This window comes from Myotis lucifugus, unplaced genomic scaffold, assembly GCF_000147115.1.
Source record: "Myotis lucifugus unplaced genomic scaffold, Myoluc2.0 scaffold_15, whole genome shotgun sequence".
In the NCBI taxonomy this organism is placed as follows: domain Eukaryota; kingdom Metazoa; phylum Chordata; class Mammalia; order Chiroptera; family Vespertilionidae; genus Myotis; species Myotis lucifugus.
Window position 1 is genome coordinate 10835237 of NW_005871063.1, and position 18179 is coordinate 10853415.

An 18179-nucleotide genomic window follows, 5' to 3' on the forward strand; every position below is an offset into this window, starting at 1 on the left:
CATTTATCTTATATGTACAGTATGCTTGAATTTTCCTGAAAAATGTTCTATTAATGCAGCATGTTATGCAAGGTTTGATATTAAGCAGCACATTATAACAAGAGGTTGAATATAGGTAAAATGTAAACTTCCCATCTTTTGTATGAAACATAATCAAAATTATTTTAAACATATGCTCTTTAAATTTGATAAGTGTGTATATGTATTATTATTCCTGTTTAAACGAAGTGATATTCAATAGTAAGAGCAGAGGTTTTTAAAATTAAAACTATTTTATTTTAAGGGGAATAGAACTTAAATTAAGCAATCTGAATAATTTATATTTAAATTTTATTTTAAGAATCATGATGATTCTTTTGAGTTGCCATTCTTCTGTACATTTATGACATGAGGTTTGATGGAAACAAAAATATTTAAAATTAAATATGATCATTAGCCACAGATATTATAAACTTTACTTTGCATTTTACCAGGTAGATAAATTTACCTTAACATATAGTAGTCATAATATGTGAAATTAAATATGAAAAATTAAATTGAAACTTGAATTGTCTCTGAAGGTTTTATTGAGGATAGAAATATTATTTCAGCTATATTTCTCTAAGAAATTTATTATGTCCTTCAGTTGTTTTTTTTATGAACTAAAGATTTTTGACATTATTAAAATATGCTAAATACTCAATTATAATTTGTTATTTATAATGCACTTCATTTTTTAAAACTAAGGAATTGCCTTTCTCCAGGTATTGAGCATTATAAAGTTTGAGGAATAATTTTGCTGTGGTTAACACATGTTATTTACTGATTCTATATACTTTTACTGATTTTTAAAATAAATTATTATTTTTACATAACACTAATTGGTACTTAAAATTGTTATGTTTCTACATATACTAGAAGAAATGAATACTTAAATATTACTTTTGAAAAGTATAAAATAATATCCATATACTTTGTTTTTATAATTTCTATCTCTTCCTACATTTAGATTTATAATTTCTCTCAGTAGTTTCAATTCAAGTACAATATAGTAAATAACTTTCAGAAAACTAGCATGAAGTATAGATTATGACTGATTTAATTAAAATGTCAAAATTTAAGCAATCTTCCATAATCCCAGTTGCTTTCTATATACATTTTATGAAATTCTACTTATTTGTATGTGTGTGTGGGGGCGGGGTGTTAAAATTAGGAAGACATTGATTACCTCTCAAATTTCAAAAACTTCTAACTGAACTCCCTTTGGTTCACGTGTTTTAATTTTAGAATATTCAACAAAGTTTCCTTATAATGATGTATGTGGGGATTAATTACATTCAATTTCTATATTTTCATTTGTATTTACCTTGTTATTTTTATTGATAACTGCATTTCAATGATTTACAGTTGACAACTGACTCCTTTGCATACCTTAACTATAAGATTATAAGATGTACAGGCATACTGATTGAAGACAGTTTTATATAAAATGCTACATATTACATTATAGATTCTATACCATGAAACTCATAAGCACTAAATTTTTATCCATAATATAAGGGAAATAAACCATTTATTTCTCCCATATCATAGAAAGCAATACTGTACTTCTAAATGGACTGAATTTAGGACAAGTTCAAAAATCTCAAAGAACAAAAACTCAATCGAAACTAAAGATAGGAATTATAGGTAAAATCTTAGTAGTCTTCTATTTTAAGATTTCCAACTTGAAGTGTTTAATATAACTACTATAATTTTGGCACTATGAAAGGTTATTCTTACATGATTTTATTTTTCATGCTTCATCAATTTATAGCATGTTTTATTCTTAAAGTGGCCCTTATTTTGAGCGGGGCTTATGATTTTGATCCCTGAGAACCTCTGTGTTTTAATATAACTCCTTCATAATATTTAGTTACACACACTAATTTTATATGATTCAGACTCAGCAAAGAAACACCAGCTGTCTTTGATGTCAACATCTTTGTTCATAGGAAAAGGGAACTTTTTGAATATTGGAGTACTAAACAAAGTGCAAAGTTAAAGCCAAATACATTCACTCTTAAAACAAAATATTTTTAGGAGTTTAATATTAGTACCTTGATTCAGTTTGGATTTGTAAAAGATTTTGAGAAGTGATGCAGAGTATTATTAAACAAGGCAATGACCATATGGAAATGGACTAAAACAGGATGAAAAAATGACAACTGTCTACTTCTGTCTCAGTTGACCTACAAAATCAGAAGGATGATAGGACAGAATAGGCCCGAGAAAATCAGAGAGGTCTGACAGGGTAAAGACAGAGAAATAAGATAAACTTAACTATATGGCAAATCATTCTATATTTAATAATATAAATAGGCAATTCATAACTTACATACACTTATGATAATGGTAAAAAGACCCTAGGTGCATGTCTTAATTTAATTGGAACTTAAAAAAAAGTCATGAGGAAGGTTTATTTTTAAAGATATATATATTTTTGATAAAAGTAATAATAACAAAATACTGCTCTTCTGAGACAGTTTCAACTAATCATACATGCCTAATGTGCAACTAAAGTAAAGATGTGATCAATGCCTTGGACATGTGCAAGCTACTGAATGTCTGAAGTTCTGAATAATCATTACTTTCTTGTCTTACAAATCTGTAACCTGAAACTCATTGTAGTCAATTGTTTCCTACATTTTATTTATTTTTAGAGGATGCTTTCTGCTAAGTTAGGGGAATAGTATATGGGAAGGGAAAAAACTATTTTCAACATTTTTCAGTCACTGAGAGAAAAAACAGTATTGGGCCAACTGCATCTTAGAGCACTTCAAAGCACAAGGGAATTCTGGTAGAGTCAAGCACTAACCAGAACTCAGAAGAAATATCAGCTCTGAGTTAAAGAGTCCAGGATAAGGCAATTCCTCATAGCATTGGCTAACAGTTCTTTTCACAATCAAGGTGACCGGAGATCAAAGCGAAGCTTTTTCATACTATGTAAGAGAGTGAATATTATGATGAAGCCTCTTTAAACTTAGAGAGGCTACAGAAGATTCTTTCCCTTACTTGGCATATTCATTTTGCAAGACCCTTGCCCTATAACTTGAGTTGCAGGAACAATGTTGGTCTATTCAATGTTTCTACGGACTAAAACTTGAGAGCATAAGTAATTAATTAATAGGAAAATAGAATCATGACTGAAAAAGTCTAAATAACTTTAGAATATGTTATAAAATTCAGTAAAACTTACTACTGATCTTGAAAATGAGCTGCATGAGTAATGAGAAATCTGACAGTTTTTCCTTCCAACATAGAGCACCTGTAGTGATCGGCCACAGCATTTCTGCAGGTAACATACTCCAGTTGATTATGTGTGCTGCTGAGGTTAATGTTTCTATGAAGACATATTCAAAGCCAATTATTAACTGAGGTTAATGTTTCTATGAATACATATTCAAAGCCAATTTAAATAAATTTGACTCATAAACAAATACTATAACACCGCTACTTATTGCAGAGAACTTTAAGAATATTTCACTCATATTGTAAGATACAGAAATAAAAATAGCACAATTATGCCTTTCCAGGATAATTACAATATTTTTCCCATCACAGTTATTGTCTGTGGAGTAGTAGTAGATGTCAAGAGTTTATGAGATACTGAGATTACTCCATTTTGTTTTCAGAAAAATCTTGTATCCTACAATGTATAGTTAGTGTGATATATCAGAGGAAAACACCGAGTCCCTTGGGATTTATAAGATCAGATTTTCCTAAGTGCGTGACATACCATCATCTGGTAGATCCCACCAAGGCAGATGGCGCAGACCCAGGTGGCATAATCTGGGCCTGGAATTGTTCTTACAGGAACAAAGATAAGAACATAATAATACAACTCTGCAAAAATGTCCAGTGTTGCATGTGTGGTGAAAAAGTTGAATGAGTACCTTTAAAAAAGACATAGAAGCATGGAACAGACTGTTGAACCTCAGAAGGAAGGCAGGGGAGGGTGGGTGGGTGGGAAGAGATCAACCAATGAGTTTGTATGCATATATGCATAACCTATGGACACAAACAATAGGGTGGTGAAGGCCTGGGGTGGGTTTGGGGGGGCAGGCTAGAAGAGATCAATGAGAAAAAAGGGGACGTATGTAATATTTTCAACAACGATTAAAAGAAGAAAAATAATATAAAGAAGCACATCAAGGCATGTAAAAGCTATATATTATAAATCTGAGTTTGTTGACTTAGCTGTCAGTGTTCTTTCTGTAATAATATTAAATATTTGCCAATTTATGTGTGGTTCATCATTTTTTGTAAATGGTTAGCAGGTGTTAAATCATTATCATCTGAAATGTGTGACCAAATATAACACAGTCATGGCTAAAACAAAAAAGCAGGTTAGGTTCCTTGCCCTATACTAGCAATTCTAGTCATCAAAAATTACTAAAACCTAATCTCATGTTAACAAGTCCCATGTCAGTCTCTCTCCAAACAACGTCATTGCCCACTGAGTTGCTCAAGTCGGAAGCAGGAACACAACCTCAACAAGCCCCTTCTTCCTTATCCTTCCCATATGCAGTCAGTTAATCATGTAGAGTAGTCCCAATCACACCTCTTTAATGTTCATTAACTCCATGCTGCGCCCCATCAGCAATGCCATTACTTTATTTGGAGGCTTCACCCTTCTCACTTGGATAGTAGAGGACCCACCATTTGCCCAAAGCATTGTTCCATCCCAGAGGCAGAAGGGGGAACTTAATCTTAGCTCTGTCATTTTCAATTCTGAGTGCAGTCATTTGTTAACTCTAAAAATAATTATAATGAATAAATTCAACAATATTGTGAGTGTGTCTAACATAATGCCTAACACAAGCTCAAGTAAAACAAATCTGGCACAGCTAGAGCTGCACTGCCAAATCCAACCTCATGTGACTATTGAGCATTTGAAACGTGGCTAGCCCAAACTAAGATGCACTTTAAGATGAAAACACACATCGGATTTCAATGATTTCATGTGGAATTAATAGGCTTTTATATAGATTACATGTCAAATGATAATTGTTGGATACATTGGACTTAAAATATATTAAAATTAATTTTCTTTTTACATTTTAATATGGCTACAAGAACATTTAAAATTACATATGTGGCTTGCATTATATTTGTCTTGTACAGTACTGATCTGAGGATGTCATTTAACTTTTTCTCTTTTACCCCCCCCTCAAATATGTACCAAATTACATATATATCTGTCAAAATGATGTAGGACCTGAAATATCTCTGTAAGTTGATCCTCTTGACCTCATGGTTAGGAGCTTCACAATGTGGTATCACACCTGGAAACCTCCAGAACAAGACCTCAAGGAAACACAGGAAATTCCTGGAGTGGCAAAACATCCTATTTGAAGAAATTCAGTCACTCCTCTGTGTATCAGGAGCATCGTCATTCATTAACTGCTGATATGCTTGAAAGAGTTCATTTAGCAACAGCCTTTGCAAAGAACGAAGAGCCATGTGTATTATTCATGATGGACTACACAATGCTGTCACAATGAATTAATAACCTCTATATCTTATTGCCTTAGCAAAAGTTTAGTCCTTATTCCTGCAGAATCTGATGCAAGATGGTTGGCTCACCAGGCAGTAACTGATCTTGTGAATTAGTCATCTCAACATGTTTCTCCCAAATACCACAGCAGGGGTAAAAGAGGTGGAGGGTCACATACCTGATCTTCATACTTTGATGCAGAGTTGATACATGTCATTTCAACTCATAGCTTGCAGACCAGAACAAAGCCATATACCCACAAAGGGACTGGAAAATATTCTGGAGCACAAGGCCATTTGGTGAGGAGTAAATGTTTCCGCCATGCCAAACTTCAAATTTGTTACCAATAGGCTTCACCCACACCCCTGAATACTGTATTCCTTGAGTCTTCCGGGTGTCTTAATGTTGGTGTTTTTTTAGCATAGTGTCTGGCACAGAGTAAGCACTCAATAAATATACTCAACAGAGCACTGAGATCTGCAAGCTTCACTTTATCATTAGACTTTAGTTCTCACGTAGTTGCCACATCACATTAGGAAAGTATAACAACTTAGCTGCAAAGAAAATTTAACTGAAAAAATGTTCAGCCTAGCTTCAGTTTTGTTTTGTTTATTGTATATTTAGCTTTGATTTTTGCTTTAGAGCAAAGGTTCATTCCCAATTTTATTTGGAATTAGAACAACCATTGTGTCTACATGTAATGACAGTGGTTTTGTATTCTTGTATTATATTTTCCATCAGTCTGTCCACTCTGTAACAGTCCATAGTATAGACTCTGGAAATGACACCTTGGGTTGTGTCTTGGTTTTGTAGCTTACTAGATTTTTAATTGTGGCAAGGCTAATCTTTTTGAGTTTAGGTTTCCTTATCCTAAGAGAGAGAGAGAGAGAGAGAGAGAGAGTGTAGAAGGGAGGAGGAGAGACAGAGATAAAAACACCAGTGTGAGAGAGACACATTGATTGGTTGCCTCCCACACAGGCCCTGACCAGGGCCGGGGATCAAGCCTGCAATCGAGGTAGAGCTCTTTACTGGAATGGAACCCATTCCTTCAGTCCTTGGGCTGACACTCTATCCACTGAATCAAACCAGCTAGGGCTCCTTATCTCTAAATGAAGATGTTTATATAGCTTCATGTTGACAAATGATATAAACTAGCAAGTCATCTAAGTCTAGTAAGTGTGTCTATAAATGATATATATTATAATCATTATGATAATGTTCATTATTCTTAGTCCTGAGGATCTTGTATTATCAAGAAAAGAGCCCCTGAAATAAAATTTGGGAGTATTTATTTATATCTAGCCATTTGTTCCACTTTCCCCCCAATCAACACTCTAATATCTTGAGACATATTGTCCTTGGAAAAAAAACCCATAAATGTTTTGTTGAATGAGCAAAAGAATATGCTAATGATAAATAAAACTTAATTATATCAATATTTTGTATACGATGATCATACATTTAGGTTGCACAATTTCCCTTGAGGTTTCTCTTTGCCTTAAAATATGATTTAAAAAAACTCACAGCATATAAAACTTAGAAATTGGGGTGGATGACAAAAACTCTTCATTAAATAATATTTTATTTCTATACATTTAAAAGATGCTTTATGAAATAGAAAAGTCTTTGAGGTTTAAATAAACTTTCTACATGCTACTTTGTTCCATTATTATAATCATAACCAATACATATTCTCAATTGGCTAGTAGCTTGTGTCAAATACATGGATTATCTTTGCTATATCTTTATCTTAGAAACTACGTACTTTTCCTCTTTTTAAATAACAACTATTCCTCAAAACTGTATCACTGTGCTATCTCCAATTTGGGACTAACGGGAGCTAACTCAAACATGAAAGATTCAAGTGTCTGCCTATGCAGTATGGTGAAGCATATGGAGTACATTACACCTAAGACTGAAAGTTTACACTGGCAATGTCTGGAGTATAAACTAAGGTGTTATCTTGGACAAATTCAGTCCTTAATGGCTTGAGTTATAGTAAATTTGAAACCAATTTTTCTCCCATGTGTGAAAGTAGAGATTGGGTGAGGAACTTCTTGTTTTTCAATGGCAAGGTATAATCCTTAGTGGGTTTAGAACAGTAGAAGGTGTTCTCCTATTAAGGTGTGACAAGTAAAAGTTCAGAGTTTCACATGACACCTTCTATTGTCTAAGAAGCATGAGTTGCCACAGTATTAAAGCAGAAATTCAGTTTCAGTATCTGTAGGTTCTCACACACACTATAGAGTTCAAGCTGTTACCTTTCATCCCAATGGATGCCATTTTGGGAAATATGTTACATTTAACCAATAATGCAAAAATAGCACATTCACATGTCTAACACATAACCAAAAAAATTTTTTTACTTACTTGATACTGAATATATTGCATAAGAAAACACATTTTAACATCCATTCCACTAAACATCATCTCTCTCTAAATACATATCCCTGTCCCTCTCCTCTTTTTTCCCTCTCTTCCACCCTCCTCTCTCTAGCATATGACTTAGATACTGTTATTGGTATCTTTAACTTACAAATACCCTTGACAGCATCAAAGTTTAAATCATGGTGGAAATTCATTGAAATGTAAAATTAAAAACAAATCTTAGAGCTGAGAGTTTAAAGCTCACCTAGTTGAATTTCCTTCATATAAAAAAGGATACAAAAAGTACTGATAACTTATGGATAACCCATAAAGTTATAAGTTAAATCAGTGTCAATTTGTTAATGGGATGTGATAAAATTTCAATCTCAGAGAGCCAACAAACCTGATACTACATTTTAAAGCAGCATTGACATTTGCTATTATTTCATTACTAGAGGCCCAGTGCATGAATTTGTGCACCAGTGGGGCCCTTCGGCCTGGCCTGTGGGATCAGGCTGAAACCAGCTCTACTACATCCCTCAAGGGGTCCCGGATTGTGAGAAGGTGCAGGCCAGGTCGAGGGACCCTACTAGTGCATGATCAGGGCCAGGAGGGACACGGGAGGTTGGCCAGCCAGGGAGGGACTGCGGGAGGGCTCCAGGGCATGTCCGGCCCATCTTGCTCAGTCCCAATCTGCCAGACCCCAGCAGCAAGCTAACCTACCAGTTGGAGCATCTGCCCCCTTGTGGTCAGTGCATGTCATAGCGACTGGTTGACCACCGACTGTCTGCCCCCTGGTGGTCAGTGGACATCATAGGGAGCAATTGAGCAGCCTTAGCATATCATTAGCATATTATGCTTTGATTGGTTGAACGGTCTACCAGACTACCGGACACTTAGTATATTAGGCTTTTATTATATAGGATTATCAATTTTAAGCTCATATTAAGGATCTGAACGGGTCTCTCATTTTTAGTTAGCTAGGGAGGAAGAACCTATAAATATAAATGATATTCAGAAACACAGACATTCACAAAATCCAGGTGAATAGCCCTTGAAAGTAATAGCACAATTCCATAGTTTTCAAATCTTCATTGAAGTGTAACATATAAAAAGAAAAGTGGGCACATTCTTATTTTGATGAGAAAATTAGTCTAAAATTTCTTTAAGATAATAGACCTAATGCAGTTCTGTAGCTCAGATGTGCAGATAAATAAAAAAAAGAAATTTTTCAGTTGGATTATTAATTATTTATTATGACTTTCCCCCCAAATCTCACCAGTGCAGTACCCCGCCAGGCTACAATGGGCAGTCAGAACAAGATAATTCCTCCCCTGGTGCTTGCCTTTGCTGTAGACTTTAATGTAATATGGCCCTAAAAAATTATAAATCACTTTATTTTACCACAAGAGCCAAGCTCATATACAAAGGGCACATGCACACAACCACAAAGAGATAGCCATACTGTGTGTATATATGAAATTTCATCTGAGTAAATGAAAGTGTAATTATTAAAGCACTTGTAATATAAATATCCCAAATTGACTGTCTTCTACCCATTGTTATTACTGCATACACATTTTATTTTAAAAATACTATTTTTTGAAGTTTTGCTTTTCAATTATAGTTTACATTCAATATTATTTTGTATTAGTTTCAAGTGTACAACATAGTTGTTAGACAGTAATATACTTTACAAAGTGGTCTCTCTAATATAAAATGCTAACTTTTATTATGCATGATTTCCAGTTGGATACAAACAAATTTAAGCAAAATTTATTTCACATTTGGTTCAATTACAGTTAATTTGGCTGTTAGTAATTTGACCCACAATAAGAGAGCCCCACTGTATGGGAGAACATATTTGCCAATGTTACATCCAATAAGGGTTTAATCTTCAAAATCTATAGGGAATTTATACAACTTAACAAAAGGAAGATAAACAATCCAATCAAAAATGGGCAACGGACCTAAATGAACACTTTTCAAAAGTGGACATACAGAAGGCCAAGAGACATGTGAAAAAATGCTCGGAGTCGCTAATCATCTGAGAGATGCAAATCAAAATTACAATGAAGTACCATCTCACACCTGTCAGAGTGGCTGTCATCAACAAATCAACAAAGGACAAGTTCTGAGGAGGATGTGGAGAAAAAGGAACCCTCTTGCACTGCTGGTGGGAATGCAGACTAGTGCAGCCACTGAGGAACACAGTATGGAGTTTCCTCAAAAAATTAAAAATGGACTGCCATTTGACCCAGTGATCCCACTTCTAGGAATATATCCCGAGAAATCAGAAACACTAATTAGAAAGGATATATGTGCCCCTATGTTCATAGCAGCACAATTTATCATAGCTAAGATTTGGAAACAGCCTAGGTGCCCATCAGCAGATGAATGAATTAAAAAACTGTGATACATCTACACAATGCAATGCCATGCTATTGTAAAAAAGAAGGAACTCTTACCATTTGCAACAGGATGAATGGATCTGGAGAGCATTATGCTAAGCAAAATAAGCCAGTTGGAAAAATATAAATATGACATGATCTCACTCATTTGTGGAATAGAATGAACAACATAAACTGATGAACAAAAATAGATACAGAGACATAGAGGCATCAAATAGACCATTGAGCCTTGGAGGGAAGGCAGGGGAGGATGAGGTAAGGAGTAAGAGATCAACCAAAGGACTTGTATGCATGCATATAAGTATAACCAAAGGACCCAGACAGTAGGGGAGCAGGGACATGTGGTGGGGGTGTGGGGGGAGCGGCTGGAGAGAGGTCAATCGGAGGGAAAAGGAGACATGTGTAATACTTTCAACAACAAAGAAATAAAATTTGACCCCAAATTTCTAAGTGGTCTCAGTTAATACATATTTACATTTTGAAATAAATAATCTGAAGATTGAGAAAAGTGGACTTTTCTACTTCATATCAAAATGTACATGTGAAATACTAATATTTTATTGTCCCCTTTAATTTTTAAAAGATTATTCTTTTATTTTGTGTAACCAGGGTTAACTAAAAGTAACTGTCCATAAAAGTCTCTGTGCAAAATATATATTACTGAGGCAAAATATATATTAAAATTTAGACTTACAAAGTGAGTAGAAAATATTTCCATTGGCTATAAATTATTTTATTATCTCTAAGTCCCATAATCTACTAAAGCTATAATGTTTTTATACTTTAAAAGAAGTTTTAAATTTATTTCAAAAAACAATATCTACATAAACATTTTCTCATAAAATAATCATCCCAGATACTAGGAAGACTTTGCTCTATGATCTCTAGTGGAGATATATTTTTATTATAAAATGATAAAGCCAAAAGCTTTGTGGTAAAAACTGCAGTTGTAAGGAGAAGAGTTTATAAAGATGCATAAAGATGCATGTAAGATTATAAAGAATATATCATTTTATATTTTTTATCTAAAAAATGTCAATAGTGAATCTTTTTTGATCTTGATTTATTTTGTTCCCATTCAAAATTTTTATTATATTTAACTCACTGCAGTTGTGGTAATAGGAGGTTTTTAAAAATATATACCTGACACTGTGATGAGAATATTCGACTCTAAAGCAGGCCATATATTTCACTTTTAACAGGTCAGACATGGCTTGAATCCAAAGGTGAGTGCAATAAATTTACACTATAAAATTTGCCATCAGCTCAGCATTTTCAAAAAAAGGTATGAAGGCTATGAATATGTACCACTTGTTTATTCTTTAAATTTACCTTACTGTTATGCCCTTTGATAATGTCTTCATGAAAAAGTTGAACAAGTGTGACATTTAAGTACATACTCTACATGGGCTGTAGAACCTGACAAGGTAAGGATTGAATATTCTGCTCCACTATTTACTATCAAATGACCTTGGAAAGGTAGCTTAACTTCTGAGGCTGTTTCCTTCCTATAAATAGATCAATTGTAGTTAGGACTAAATGAGATTGAGCATATAACTTGTACAGTATTTGGACCTTATTAGTCAATCATTAAACTTTAGTTCTCCTGTATTTATTTCAATGTTACCTTACAATTTACCTTTAGTTATCAAAATAATAGCAATTAGAATGGCAGTTCTTGACAGAGGAAAGGGGGGTTGGGGACTGGATGAAAAAAGTAAAGGGATTAAGAATTACAAATTGGTAGTTAGAGAGATGTAAATTATAGTTTAGGGAATAGTCACAGAGATGTAAGTTACAGTTTAGGGAATATCATCAATAATATTGTAATAACTATGTATGAGGCCAGGTAGGTATTTGAAATATTGAAGGAAACACTCTGTAAAGTATATGATTGTCTAAACTATACTGTACACCTGAAAGTAATCCTATATAATAAAAGGCTAATATGCAAATTGTCCTCTCAACCAGGAGTTCAACCAGGGGGCAGGGCCGGCTGGCCAACCACGTGTGGCCCCTCCCCCCAGCCGGCCCCACCCCTGATCACCCCCCCCCCCCAATCAGGGGCAGGGCTGGCCGGACAACCTCCCACGGCCACCCCCTCTCCCCCCCCAGCTGGCCTGGCCCTGATAGGCCCCCATTGGGGCTGGACTCCACCTGTGCATGAATTCATGCACCGAGCCTCTAGTACAGAATAATATTGAATGTAAACTGTAATTGAAAAATAAAAAATGGTGATTCTTTTTTTTTTTTAATCCTCATCTGAGGATATTTCCAGTGACTTTTAGAAAGAGTGGAAGGGAAAGGGAAAGACAGAGATAAACACTGATGTGAGAGAGACACATCAATTGGCTGCCTCCTGCATGTTCGTGACCAGGGACTGGAGCCTGCAACCAAGGTATGCATCTTTGACTGGAATCAAACCTGGGACCCTTCAGTCTGCAGGCTGATGCTCTATCCACTGAACCAAACCAGTTAGGGCAAAAATGGTGATTCATACCTGATGTGTTACATATATACTCACATGCATTAACTCGGTATTTTCACCAGTGTATTAATTTAAGTACCTAATTTAAAAATTGCATATTTTAAGACTCTTACTCTTAAAAGAGTGTGAGTGCATATGCTATGAGCATACATAATATACTTAAAGAGCTTCTTACCCTGTTATTGTGGCTCAGTGTTTAAATTGACCCATGAACCAAGAGATCATGGTTCGATTCGCAGTCAGTTCACATGCCAGGGTTGCAGGCTCCATCTCCAGTAGGGGGCATTGCAGGGGGCAGCCAATCGATGATTCTCTCATCAGTGATGTTTCTTTCTCTCCCTCTTCCTTTCTGAGATAAATAAAAATTTAAAGTGTTTCTTACAAATAATTTTTCTTAATTTCTGACATGTTATATATTAATATTTATAAACTGAGCTACAATATTCAGATGAGACTAAAATAATACTAGAGTTTTTAGGAACATGTTTTTAAAAAATGTCCACAATTTTTGTTTTTATAACATCATATTTTGACAATTATATAACCTGCAAATAATATTAACCATTATCATAAAAGTAATTTATATGTATAAAAACCAACAAGTTAATTTTAACACTTTGACTCTGTACTAAAAAATTCATGTGAAAATGTCAACAAATATGCCTTTAAATATATATTTTAAAACAGGTATCACTGCCTTACTACCAATAGGTACTAAAGGGATACACAGATTTTTTTAAAAATATATATTTTTTATATTTGCCAGAATTTGGTTGTACTGAATTCTTTTTTTTACTTTTATTTATTTTTTAGAGAGAAGGAACATCATCTATCTGCTGTCTCCCTGCACACTCCATAAAGGGGGGATTGAGCCCTGCAACCTAAATGGGAAATTGAACAAGGCGGAGACCTCTTTGATTCCTTGGGTGGAACACTCAAACCATTTGAGCCACAGCCCCACCCGGGCAGTTGTATTTGGGTCCTTAATTTGAAATAAGTGACACCATCTATGGGTTAAAATATATTTTGTTACTAAAGTATTTCAGTTTTAATTACTAAACACTTATGTAGCTTTGCTAGAAAACTGTTAAGAATCTAATACTTCAAGTACTGTTAAGGCACACCTCTTAAAATTCCAAATAACTTGAAAGAAGTGCTCAGTCATAAAGGTAATATTTTAAAAGTATAGACAGATTCCTGTCCTGAGGAAACTTGCTGTATGAATGGTAAGACAATATTTGTATGCATGAAGCAGCTAGATAATAATACAAGGATATATAAAAACATATTCTTCTGTTATTTGTTAATGTAAAGAAAGGCTTTACATATCAGAATGGCCTGCAAAGGCTCTGTAGGAAAATGAAGCAGCCTAAATTTGAAGGGAGTTTGGAATTTCACTTAGAGAGAATGTTTATGCATTGCATGAGGCAGCAAATTAGATAGATAGGAATTGTCAACTAACTATATTTTAGGATCAAAGAAGTAGTTATTGATGGCCATGGTGTCTATCCTTTCGAGACTAGAATATTATAGTTGACAGAATCAGAAACATAAAAAAAGGAATCCCATCTAGAGAGGAAAGTGATGAGTTGTATAGTAAGTACATGAGATGTGAGCTAATGGTTGCTTCTTAAACAGATTCCTTTATTATATGAACTGGAGCTTGCATTAGAAGTAAAGATAAAAGCAAGGAGTGATTGACAAATGATCATTGAAGCTATGATTATGAATAATTTTTCTGAAACAGTATAAAAGGTAAATATAAATATAACATAATGTTTATTGCAAATGCTACTTTAATGAATTTGGAGACTCCCTGATTAATAGCTTTTGAAGAGATGGAAATATACATAATCTGAAATATTTTTTAAAAATAATTTGGCGTTTAAGTACATTCTTTCAGCTGCACCTATTTTAGCTCTGCTACTCAAATTATACTGTCTTTAAAATTACAGTATTGTGATAGATACAATATCCTAGACTGGATTTCAAAAACGCTGTCAAGTAATATCAATAGAGTTCTGTGTAAAAAATATTGTTGATGCTAAATGAAAGACAATATTTAATCATGTGTGATATGTACAATATAAAGGTACAGGAAGCAAAGCTATGAACAATTCCTATTTAAATTAAAATTGCATGAGGAATGAAAGCTGGGGACCGAGATTACTGAAAAATATTAACAATATTTTATAATATTTGAAATAAAATTTTAACTATGATATTTGACATAAGAAGACTATCAGAGTTTACACCATTAAAGGAAGTAAAATAGGTACAAGTCATTTCATTTTATTTTTTTAAATACATTTTTATTGATTTCAGAGAGGAAGGAAGAGGGAGAGAGAGATAGAAATATCAATGATGAGAGAGAATCATTGATCGGCTGCCTCCTGCACACCCCTACTGGGGATCAAGCCTGCAACCCGGGCATGTGCCCTTGTCCTGAATTGAACCTGGGACCCTTCAGTCTGCAGGCTGGCACTTTATCCACTGAGCCAAACCAGCTTGGGCAGTCATTTCACTTTATTAACCATATCTGCTCCATAAAAAAATTTCAGGTTTTAGTTTTCCTGGAATTCCAATGAGATTTTGATAAAATGCATTTTCTTTGTTGCATAATATCTCCTGATATATGTCTTATAATTTATGACTCTTATTTATGCACAGAATAACTTAGAAAACTTTAGTGACTTTATTCCTGTATCATTTGCGCTGTCCAAGTTAAGTTCCTAATAAAAACCAGAGTTAATTAGCCAGTGTTTCACACGCAGCTCAATCCATTCTCACTTGGACATAGTGAATTTCCTAAGATATAGATTATTCTAGAATATTCCATTTCTCTTAGCTATAAAACTCTACCAGTTGTCAAACCTTACCCATTCTATCACTTAAGTGTGCTTTGGTTCTTTACCTTTCTCTTTACAATCATCTCTTGCATATTTTGTAAAATGTTTTCTACATTCTTTTGCTTCTAGTTTAGGTCTTGTCAAATCCAACCTACATACTGTTGTCAGAATAATAAAACCCAAATTTGTTAATAAGATTTATATATATACTAGAGGCCTGATGCAAGAAGATTCGTGCAAGTACAGGCCTTCCTTTCCCTGGCTGCCGGCACCGCCTTTGCTCTGGCCTGGAGCCGCCTTCTGCCTTCGTGTGCTGTCCAGAGGCCCGGCATAGCCGGGGCGGGGCGGAATGCCTGTGTTGTCATCATGGCAATGATGCAAGCGTCCTGGCCCAGCCGCCACCATCTTTGTCACATCAATTTGCATATTCCCTCCTTATTGGCTGTGGGCGCCGCCATCTTTGTCGGGAAGTGATGGTCAATTTGCATATTCCGTCTTTATTAGATAGGATAAATAAAGCATACACACAATGCCTGACATATAGAAAGATCCCATTTTAAGGTTGAGCAATGTCATTTCCTTCTTTAAAAACACCCTTTCTAAATTGCCACAATATCTCTTTTTTTTCTTCAGAATTAAAATCATTTGCCTGGATGGACTTATTGAGTTAACTTACTACAAGAGACCAGACTCAGTGGAGAAAATTGATTGCTCTTTTCTTCAGAAGTAGAGGAAGTTTCTCATTGATTTCATCCTGTTTAGATCCACTTACTCCTGAGCCAATGATTAAAGAAGGGGTGAAATTACTATCATAGGCTTATCAATATCTGGAGAAGAATGATCTGGAGTACAATGAATATTGAAGATCCAGTCGTGTAGTTCCTTCATGTGACATATCTATGCATGCTGCAGCCCCAGATTTACCTGTACATTATGATAAACTACCTCTGGTTTCAGAAATGTGTCATCTCTTCCTCCCCATTAGCCATCTTTCCCCTTTGCTAAGAATGCCCTTCACCATATCTTTATTTGACTAATCTTAAGCATTCCTTAAAGGTTAGCTTAAGTACCAACTTTTCTGAATATATTTCCCTGACACTACCAGGTTGAATTAAGAACAACGTTCATATGTTTGCTTCAAGCATAGTATTTCTCCACCTCCTGCACATTGGGATTACTTGGTAGACAATTTCAGAATACTGATGGCTTGGAAGCAATCTCAAACACTCTGATCCCATTGGTTTGGTTTGGAAGACTGAACATGAGACTCTTTTTTAAATCTCAGGTGATTCTAATGTGAAGTCAGGGTTGAGAATCTTGTTGCAGCATAACACTTGCCACATCTGATTGTTACTATACATCTGTCTTTCTTCTCTACTAGGTTGTTTTCGCCTTTGTAGCCTAAGCACCTGAAAGAGTGTCCGATACAAAGTCAGTGCTCAACATTCGTTGATGAAAAAAGGGCTGAGTTTCAAAAGATGGTTATCTTAATTCAACAACTATTAATTGCTTACTGTGTGCTGGACTTTATAGGAGGTGTTGGTGTGCAGAAGCAATAATACAGTGCCAGCATTTAGGGCAGTCATTATTTAATTGGTTGCTCAGAAATGAGCATCTGGATAGCAGCATCAGGCCACTGCATCTTATTCTTCCAGAACTTCCAAATGAATAGAATGAGTCAGTCTTTCTTTAAATAATCTACATTATCATAAGTAATTGAATACATAATTTAAAAGAAAATAGGGTCTTGCAAACATATATTTATGAATATTAAAAGTCTATAAGTAGACCCCTTTTGTCTTTTCTTTACTCAAATATTTAATATGTAGGAATTTCCTTTTTTAATCTAAGCTCCAAAATAAAAATATTTTTTAAAATTCCAACAAATTTTACTTTGGTTCTATATCTAAGAAGGGGCAAGTATTCACTAAAAAGAATGAGAAAATTAAAAGCAGTCTAACTTCAGAAAGTTCCTCTGAAACACAGTTTAAATTTTTTTAATGGTTTTAAAATATTCTCAAGCTGTCAATGGAAAAAAGTGGCTTGACATTGAACACATACCAAGTCAGTAGCATAGCTATTTTATAATGTCTGATTGGTCAGTGAAAAAAAATAGTTTAAAATTCAATCCATGTGATGGAAATGCCACTTAGAAAAAGACCATTCATAATGCAGTGCTGCGGGAAAATTGTGGTTAAAACAGTTCCCATTTCATTCAGCAGTAGCATTCTTAAAGAATTACAAATGGAATGGGTCCTAGAATGTTACATGTTGAGTATTATTAATATAAATTTACCATAAAAATCTGCCATTAGGAAGAAGAAAAAATGTCATTATTTTTTCATCCTATGGGTTTAAAAAACTTCATATGTTAAAAAAAGATTTTCAAATTAATTTGTGGGAATCCTTTGGGAATGTCCATTCATAATGCCACTAGAACATTCACACATTAATTTAACTGAAATATATTGAATACTTGCTGCTATTGTTTCTCATAGTGAAAAAGATTGCCTAAGCCATCTGTCCAACTTCCAGTTATATTAGTC